This window comes from Hordeum vulgare, chromosome 3H (assembly GCF_904849725.1).
Source record: "Hordeum vulgare subsp. vulgare chromosome 3H, MorexV3_pseudomolecules_assembly, whole genome shotgun sequence".
Classification (NCBI taxonomy): Eukaryota; Viridiplantae; Streptophyta; class Magnoliopsida; order Poales; family Poaceae; genus Hordeum; species Hordeum vulgare.
Genome location: NC_058520.1, coordinates 194079433 through 194089909, shown reverse-complemented (window position 1 = coordinate 194089909; position 10477 = coordinate 194079433).

Sequence of the window (10477 nt, the reverse complement as noted above, 5' to 3'; positions counted from 1 at the left end):
ATGTTCATAATATTTGTGCCAAAAGATACGAAGTAATAATGATAGTACCACTTAGTTGTGGCACTGCCACTTGAGTCATGTTGGTATAAAATGCATGAAGAAGCTCCATGCTGATGGACCTTTGTACTCACTCATTTTTGAAATGTTTGAGACATGGAAACCATACATATTGGTATAAATACATGAAGAAGCTCCATAGAGATGGATCGTTTGGACTCACTTGATTTTGAATCACTTAAGACATGCAATTCATGCCGCATGAAACAAGAGAGTAACTTGTTGGGAGTAATACATTTTTGATGTGTGCAATACAATGAGTGCTAAGGCACGCAGTGCATATCGTTATGTTCTTACTTCACTAGCGATTTGAGTAGATACAAGAGTATTTACTTGATGAATCACAAGTCTGAAATATTGAAAAATTCAAAGCTATTTCAGAGTGAAGATCGTCGTGACAAGAGGATAAACTGTCTACGATATGATCATAGAGATGAATATCTGAGTTACGAGTTCTGGTACGCAGTTAAGACAATGTGGAAATTGTTTTGCAATTCATGCCACCTAGAACACCATAGTGTGATGGTGTGTCCGAACGTCATAGCTATGCCCTATTTTGATATGGTACATACTATGATGTCTCTTATCGAATTACCACTATCATCTATGGGTTATGCATTAGAGACAACCGCATTCACTTTAAATAGGGCACCGCGTATTTCCGTTGAGATGACACAGTATAGACTATGGTTTGGAGAAACCTCAGCTGTCATTTCTTAGAAGTTTGGGGCTGCGACGCTTATGTGAAAAAGTTTCAGTCTGATAAGCTCGTACCGAAAGCGGATAAATGCATCTTCATAGGATATCCAAAACAGTTGGATACATCTCCTATCTCAGATCCGGAAGCAAAGTGTTTGTTTCTAGAAACGGGTCCTTTCTCGAGGAAAGGTTTCTCTCGAAAGAATTGAGTGGGAGGGTGGTCTAACTTGATGAGGTTAGTGAACCGTTACTTCAACTAGTGTGTAGCAGGGCGCAGGAAGATGTTCCTGTGGCGCCTACACTAATTGAAGAGGAAGCTGATGATGGTGATCATTAGAACTTCAGATCAAGTTACTACAAACCTCGTAGGTCGACAAAGGTCGCGTACTACTACAAAGTGGTACGGTAACCCTGTCTTGGAGGTCAAGTTGTTGAACAACAATGAACCTACGAGCTATGGAGAAGCAGGGCCCAGATTCTGACAAATGGCCGGAGGCCATGAAATCCAAGAGAGAATCTATGTATGAAAACAAAGTGTGGACTTTGGAAGAACTACTTGATGGTCGTAAGACCATTAAGTAAAGATGGATCTTTAAAAGGAAGACAGACGATGATGGTGACAAGTCACTATTAAGAAAAGCTCGACTTGTTGCAAAGATGTTTCCGACAAGATCAAAGAGTTTACTATGATGAGACTTTCTCACTCGTAGTGATGCTAAAAGTCTGTCAGAATTATGTTAGTAGTTGCTGAATTATTTATGAAATATTGCACATAGGATGTCAAAACATTGTTTCCTCGACGATATACTTGAGGAAAAGTTGTATGTGATACAACCACAAGGTTTTGTTGATCCTAAGGATACTAACAAGTATGCAAGCTCGAGCGATCCTTTTATGGACTGGTGCAAGCATCTCGGAGTTGGAATATACGCTTTGATGTGATGATCATAGATTTTAGGTTTGTACATGGTTTATGAGAAACTTGTATTTCCAAAGTGAGTGGAAGCACTATACAATTTATGATAAGTATATGTGGTTGACATATTCTTGATCGGAAGTGATGTAGAATTTCTGTGAAGCATAAAGGTTGTTTGAAAGGGGTTTTTTCAAAGGAAGACCTGGATAGAGCTACTTGAACATTGAGCATCAAGATCTATGGAGATAGATCAAAATGCTAAATAGAACTTTCAAATGAAATGCATGCCTTGACAAGTTTTTGAAGGAGTTCAAAATAGATCAGCAAAGAAGGAGTTCTTGGTTGTGTTGTAAAGGTGTGAATTTGAGTAAGACTCAAAAGCCCGACCACGGTAGAAGAAAGAGAAAGGACGAAGGTCGTCCCCTATGCCTTAGCCATAGACTCTACAGTATGCCATGTTGTGTACCGCACGTAATGTGTGCCTTGCCACAAGTCTGTTAAGAGGTACAGAGAGTGATCCAGGATTGAATCACTGAACAACGGTCAAAGTTATCCTTGGTAACTAATGGACTAAGGAATTTTTCTCGATTTTGGAGGTGGTTAAAGAGTTCGTCGTAAAGGGTTACGTTGATGCAAGCTTTGACACAAATCCGAATAACTATGAGTAGTAAAACGGATTCGTATAGTAGAGTAGATATTTGGAGTATTTTCGAATAACACGTAGTAGCAGCATCTATAAGATGACATAACGATTTGTAAAGCATGCACGGATCTGAAAGATTTAGAACCATTGACTAAAACCTCTCTCACGAGCAAGACATGATCAGACCCCAGAACTGTATGGGTGTTGGATTAGTTAAAATCACATGGTGATGTGAACTAGATTATTAACTCTAGTGCAATTGAAAGACTATTGGAAATATGACCTAGAGGCAAAAATAAATTAGTTATCATTATATTTCCTTGTTCATAATAATCGTTTATTATCCAAGCTAGAATTGTATTGATTGGAAACTCAAATACATGTGTGGATACATAGACAACACACTGTCCCTAGTGAGCCTCTAGTGGACTAGTTCGTTGATCAAAGATGGTCAAGGTTTCCTGGCCATAGGCAAGTGTTGTCACTTGATAACGGGATCACATCATTAGGAGAATCATGTGATGGACAAGACCCAAATTATATACGTAGCATATTGATCGTGTCATTTTATTGCTATTGTTTTCTGCGTGTCAAGAATTTATTCCTATGACCATGAGATCATATAACTCACTGGCACCGGAGGAATACCTTGTGTGTACCAAACGCCGAAACATAACTGGGTGACTATAAAGGTGCTCTACAGGTATCTTCGTAGGTGTCCGTTGAGTTAGTATGGATCAAGACTGGGATTTGTCACTCCGTGCGACAGAGAGGTATCTCGGGGCCCACTCGGTAATATAAAATCACACACAAGCCTTGCAAGCAATGTGACTAAGTGTAAGTCACATGATCTTGTATTACGAAATGAGTAAAGAGACTTGCCGGTAACGAGATTGAAATAGGTATGCGGATACTGACGATCGAATCTCGGGCAAGTAACATACCGAAGGACAAAGGGAATGACATACGGGATTATATGAATCCTTGACACTAAGGTTCAACCGATAAGATCTTCAGAGAATATGTAGGATCCAATATGGGCATCCAGGTCCCGCTATTGGATATTGACCGAGGAGTGCCTCGAGGCATGTCTACATAGTTCTCGAACCCGCAGGGTCTGCACACTTAAGGTTAGATGATGTTTTAGTATAGTTGAGTTATATGTGTGGTTACCGAATGTTGTTCGGAGTCTCGGATGAGATCACGCTCGTCACGAGGGTTTCCAGAATGGTTGGGAAACGAATATTGATATATAGGATAACTTCATTTGGTTACCGGAAGGTTTTCGGGCATTACCGGGATTGTACCGGGAGTGACGAATGGGTTCCGGATGTTCACCGGGAGGGGGGCAACCCACCCGGGGGAAGCCCAGAGGCCCTAGGGGTGGCACACCAGCCCTTAGTGGGCTGGTGGGATAGCCCAAGAGGGCCTATGCGCCAAGGAAAGAAAAACCAAAGAGAAAAAAAGAGGTGGGAAGGAAGAGAAGGACTCCACTTTCCAATCCTTGTTGGACTAGGATTGGAGTAGGACTCCTCCTCTCCCTTGGCTGGCGCACCCTTGAGGGCTTGGCCCTCAATGCAAGCCTCCTCCCCCTCCCTCCTATGTATAGTAGTGATTTAGGGCTGATTTGAGACAGCTTTTGCCACGTGCAACTCAGATCTAGACACCATAGTTTTACCTCTAGATCGTATTTCTGCGGAGCTCGGGCGGAGCCCTGCAGGAATAGATCCTCACCACCGCCGGAGCGTCGTCACGCTGCTGGAGAACTCATCTACTTCTCTCTCTTGCTTGCTGGATCAAGAAGGCCGAGATCATCGTCGTGCTGTACGTGCGCTGAACGCGGAGGTGCCGTCCGTTCGGCACTAGATCGGAGCGGATCGCGGGACGGTTCGCGGGGCGGATCGAGGGACGTGAGGACATTCCAATACATCAACCGCATTTCTTAACGCTTCTTGCTGTGCGATCTACAAGGGTATGTATATCCAAATCTCCTCTCGTAGATGGACATCACCATGATAGGTTTTCGTGTGCGTAGGATTTTTTTTGTTTCCCATGCAACGTTCCCCAACAATCCTATGACGTTTGAGTAGATCCGTTTTCTCCTATGGGTTGATTGATGATCATGATTGGATCGAGTTGCATAAACACAAAGTTTTCTAGGACAATAGCAAGTTTCTCTCAAGTGGATGACCTAAGGTTTATCAATCCATGGGAGGTGTAGGATGAAGATGGTCTCTCTCAAACAACCGTGCAATCAAATAACAAAGAGTCTCTTGTGTCCCCAACACACCCAATGCAATGGTAAATTGTATAGGTGCACTAGTTCGGCGAAGAGATGGTGATACAAGTGCAATATGGATGGTAGATATAGGTTTTTGTAATCTGAAAATATAAAAACAGCAAGGTAACAAATAGTAAACAACAAGCAAAACGTTGTATAAATGCTTGGAAACAAGGCCTAGGGTCCATACTTTCACTAGTGCAAGTTCTCTCAACAATACTAACATAGTTGAATCATATATAAATCGCTCACGTCCGAGAAAGAGTTCACGCCAAAGTCACAAATAGCAGAGCACAAATGAAGAAATTGTTGTAGGGTGTGAAACCACATCAAAGTTATCTTTTCTGATCAATCAGATGACTTATGCCTATAAGTGTCAGGAACAGCCCTAAAGTTCGTACAAAAATTACACCTTAAGATACAAATCAACCAAAACCCTAATTTCACCTAGATACCCCAATGTCACCACAAGTACCCATGCGCATGATTATACGATATGCATTACATAATTTCAGATTCATCATGTTCAATCCAACACAAAGAACTTCAAAGAGTGCCCCAAAGTTTCTAATGCAAAGTCAAGACGAAAACATGTGCCAACCCCTATGCATAGATTCCCAAGGTCACGAAACCCGCAAGTTGATCACCAAAACATACATCAAGTGGATCAATAGAACATCCCATTGTCACCATAGATATCCTATCACAAGACATACATCAAGTGTTCTCATATCCTTAAATACTCAATCCGATAAGAAAACTTCAAAGGGAAAACTTAATTCATCAAAATAAGATATAGAGGGGAAAACTCCATATGATTCATCTATATTATTAAAGCTCACGATACATCAAGATCGTGTCATCTCAAGAACAAGAGAGAGAGAGATTGAACACATAGCTACTAGTACATACCCTGAGCCCCGAGGGTGCACTACTCCCTCCTCATCATGGATACTGCCGGGATGATGAAGATGGCCTCTGGTGATGGTTTCCCCCTCCGACAAGGTGTCAGAATGGGCTCTTGATTGGTTTTTCGTGGCTCTGGAGACTTACGGCGGCGAAACTCCTGATCTAGGTTTCTTTTTGGGTTTTTGGTATTTATAGGAATTTCTGGCGTCGGTCTCATGCCAGGAAGGTTCCCGAGGAGGTCACAAGCCATAGGGGCGCGGCCTAGGGGGGTGGCCGCGCCCAGCAGGCTTGTAGCTTCCTCATCCACTTCCTGACCCAACTCTGGTGCTTCGGGGGTCTCTTTTGGTCCATAAAAATTCAACGTAAATTTTCAGCCCATTCCGAGAAGTTTTCTTTCTCCACAAAAACTGTGCCATGGTAGTTCTGCTTAAAATAGCGTCAGCTCGGGTTAGTTCTAATAAAATCATACCAAAATCATATATAATTACTGTAAACATGGCATGAATATTTTATAAATTACTTATACTTTGGAGATGTATCAGCATCCCCAAGATTAATTCATGCTCGTCCTCGAGTAGGTAAATGATAAAAGAAATAATTTATGAAGTGTGAATGCTAGCAAGTGCACAAGTTGTATCAATGATACTTCCAATCACTTTTTCTAGCATCAATATAAACAATAAATAGTAACTCATCACATAAAAATTCTCATGATGAAGTAACAAGCTATTCACGTGTTATACCATAAAGTTTCTTGAAAACTAACAAACTATGCTTTCAGTCACCAAACAAATTCATCTTATTTTCAGGAAGAGTCTATGTAAGAGTTTTGAGTTAGAAAATTCCACATACTCAACTATCATATAGTCTTCCATGATTGTTAACACTCAAAGCATATTTTGAGAACAAATAGCATCCATCAAACATAGAGAAAGATACGGGCTTAATGTGTCGCCTCCCAACTTATTTATCATATAGATAATTTTCAACAAAAATAATTCATGATCAAATATATCTGTATATATATATATGTTTGGATCTTTCCCCACCACATGATGCTTGCGAACTAGTACATTGAGGTTGGAATACGAACTTGACTCAACAAGAATAGTAAATAGATTGGCCCTTCGCACAGGGAAGCAATGATTATCATATGTGCCAGAGCTCAAGTTTTGAAAACAGATATGAATAATAATTTTGAGTGGTACGCTTCCATTGTCAACATAACAACCGAGAGATCTTGGTATGTTCCATGATAGCTACATTATAGGCGGTTCCCAAACAGAAAGGTAGAGTTTTTACTCCCCCTCCACCAATCAATCACACTCCACGGTGAGCCGAATCCACGGGTACCGTCCATACCAACAACATTCTTGGGAGAGTTTTTTTTAATTATTTGCATTTTTCTCGGGACTAGGAATCCCTAATAGCAGCCACTTTCTCGTGAATGATAGTGAATCAACACATAACGTGAGAATAACCCACCTAGCATGGAAGATACGGACAGCCCCTAGTCACTATAAGAGCGATTCAAGCATACAAAACAGAATTTTATTTGAAGGTTTAGAGTTTGGCACATGCAAATTTACTCGGAACGGGAGGTAAATACCGCATATAGGTAGATATAGTGGACTCTCATGGCAAGAAACTGGGTTTAAGAGTTTTGGATGCACAAGTAGTATCTCTACTTAGTACGAAGTGTTGGCTAGCAAAAGGTTCTAAACAAGCACCACATGTTGGAGGATCCACAACAATATAACTTCTATGCAAATATACCCAAACATAACTCAATTTAGACTAATTTGCTCAAGTTTGAAAATAATTAATGGGGCTCACAATAATAGAATATGTCCAAGATAGTATATTTATATGTGGAATCTCTCTTCCTTCAATAATCTTTCATGAATTGTTCAAGTGACCAATGCAGTGTTTGCTAACTTTCAATAAATTTTACCACCTATACTTCTTATATGTGAAGTAATTACTCCCCATGGGATAAGCATATGAAGCATATTTAATTTCAGATTTGTGATATTCAATTCATTCAACCATTTACTCATAGGATATAAGTGAAGCACGAAAGTAAATGACAAAACTACTCCAAAACATATAAGTGAAGATCAATAAGTAGTCAAACAATTAAGTAGCTATGTGAGGACTTTATCTCTCTATCTTAATAAAGATTTTCAGATCTGAGTATTTTATTAAATAGCAAGCAAAAGCAAAACATCACTCCAAGAATAGCACGCATCATGCGAACGAATAAAAATTTAGGCTCAACACAGGCTAACCGATAGTTGACGAAGAGAGGTGGGATGCGTAGCATCCCCAAGCTTAGATGATTGATAGTTCTTGAAATATTTACTTGGGGTGCCTTGGGCCTCCCCAAGATTGAGCTTTTGAATCTCGTTCAATCCTCTCATATCATGGTTTCACCTATTCTCAAAAACTTCATCCACACAAAACTCGAAAAGAACTCTTGAGATAGGTTAGTACACATAATAATAAATCAAATCTTTTATGTACTGCCAAGACAAGTTGCACAATAATTTTCAAACATTAGGTACTGTATACTATAATTTCCATAATTTATATCTAACAATATAGGCTATGGAAACTATAGGATAAGTAGATAACAAAACTATGACACGAATCTGTCAAAACAGAATAGTGTGTAGCAATTTATGAAAACAGTGTACTTCTGTAACTTAAAAAATTACGAATATTTACGACATGGTATAAAATTTATATTACAATACAGTGTAAAATTGTTAGAAACTTCCATGTTCCAGTAAAATGTGAAAATTCAAACACTCCAGAAAAAGTTTCTGTTTTTTACACAGCACACATCAAACATGCAACGCAAGCATCCTAATGCAATTATTGGAACTTTTTATTGAAAAAAAGGATTATAAATAACACCTAACAGAGAACAACAAAATAAAACGATGCTCCAATCAAAACTCATATTATGTGACGAATATAAATATAGCTCCAAGTAAGATATACCGATAATGTTGAAGACGAAAGAACGGATGTCTTCCGGGGCGTCCCCAAGCATAGGTGCTTGAGTCTTCCTTGTGTATTACCTTGGGGGTGCCTTCGTCATCCCCAATCTTAGGTTCTTGTCACTCCTTCTTCTCCTCATATAGGTATCTCAACCAAAACTTAAAAACTTCAATCACACAAAACTTAACGGAACTTCATGAGATGGGTTAGTATAATAAATAATGATAATTCACTTAGGTACCGTCACGACAAGATTCATTCGTGTTGGGCCTCCAAGCGCAGAGTTTTGTAGGACAATAGAAAATTTCCCTCAAGTGGATGATCTAAGGTTTATCAATCCGTGGGAGGTGTAGGATGACGATGGTCTCTCTCAAGCAACCCTGCAATCAAATAACAAAGAATCTCTTGTGTCCCCAACACACCCAATACAATGGTAAATTGTATAGGTGCACTAGTTCGGCGAAGAGATGGTGAGACAAGTGTAATATGGATGGTAGATATAGGTTTTTGTAATCTGAAAATATAAAAAAGCAAGGTAACAAATAGTAAATAACAAGCAAAACGTTGTATAAATTCTTGAAAACAAGGCCTAGGGTCCATACTTTCACTAGTGCAAGTTCTCTCAACTATACTAACATTCTTGAATCATATATAAATCCCTCACATGCGACAAAGAGATCACTACGAAGTCACAAATAGTGGAGAACAAACGAAGATATTACTATAGGGTACTAAACCACCTCAAAAAGTTATCTTTTCTGATCAATCTTATGAGCTATCCCTATAAGTGTCACGAACAGCCCTAGAGTTTGTACTAAAATAACACCTTAAGATACACATCAACCAAAACCCTAATGTCACCTAGATACTCCAACGTCACCACAAGTACCCATGGTCATGACTATACGATATGCATCACATAATTTCAGATTCATCATGTTCAATCCAACACAAAGAACTTCAAAGAGCGCCCCGAAATTTCTATCGGAAAGTCAAGACGAAAACATGTGCCAACCCCTATGCATAGATTCCCACGGTCACGGAACCCACAAGTTGATCACCAAAATATACATCAAGTGGGTCAATAGAACATCCCATTGTCACCACTGATATCCCATCGCAAGACATACATCAAGTGTTCTCAAATCCTTAAAGACTCAATCCGGTAAGAAAACTTCAAAGGGAAAACTCAATTCATCACAAGAAGATAGAGAGGGGAAAACTCCATATGATTCATCTATATTAATAAAGCTCGTGATACATCAAGATCATGCCATCTCAAGAACACGAGATAGAGAGAGAGAGATTGAACACCTAGCTACTAGTAGATACCTTCAGCCCCGAGGGTGAACTACTCCCTCCTCGTCATGGAGACCCCCGGGATGATGAAGATGGCCTCCGGTGATGGTTTCCCCTCCAGTAGGGTGTTGGAACGGGCTCCTGATTGGTTTTTTGTGGCTCTGGAGGTTTGCGGCGGTGGAACTCCCGATCTAGGTTTCTTTCTGGGATTTTGGTATTTATAGGAATTTTTGGCGTCGATATCACATCAGGAAGGTTCCTGAGGAGGTCACAAGCCACGGGGGCATGGCCTAGGGGGTGGCCGCGCCCAGCAGGCTTGTGGTTTCCTCATGCTCTTCCAGGCCCATCTCTAGTGCTTCTGGAGTCTATTTTGGTCAATAAAAATCACCATAAATTTTCAGCCCATTCCAACAACTTTTATTTTTGCACAAAAACGACACCATGGTAGTTCTCCTGAAAACAACGTCGGTTCGGGTTAGTTCCTAGAAAATCATACCAAAATCAAATAGAATTATTGTAAACATGGCATGAATACTTTAGAAATTATAGATACGTTGGAGACGTATCACACCCAAGCACGGGTCCACCCACATATCAAATTACCAAAGTACCAAATTCGAAACAACCCGATATGAGAAAAGTGAATGCATGAAATTTCTATGTG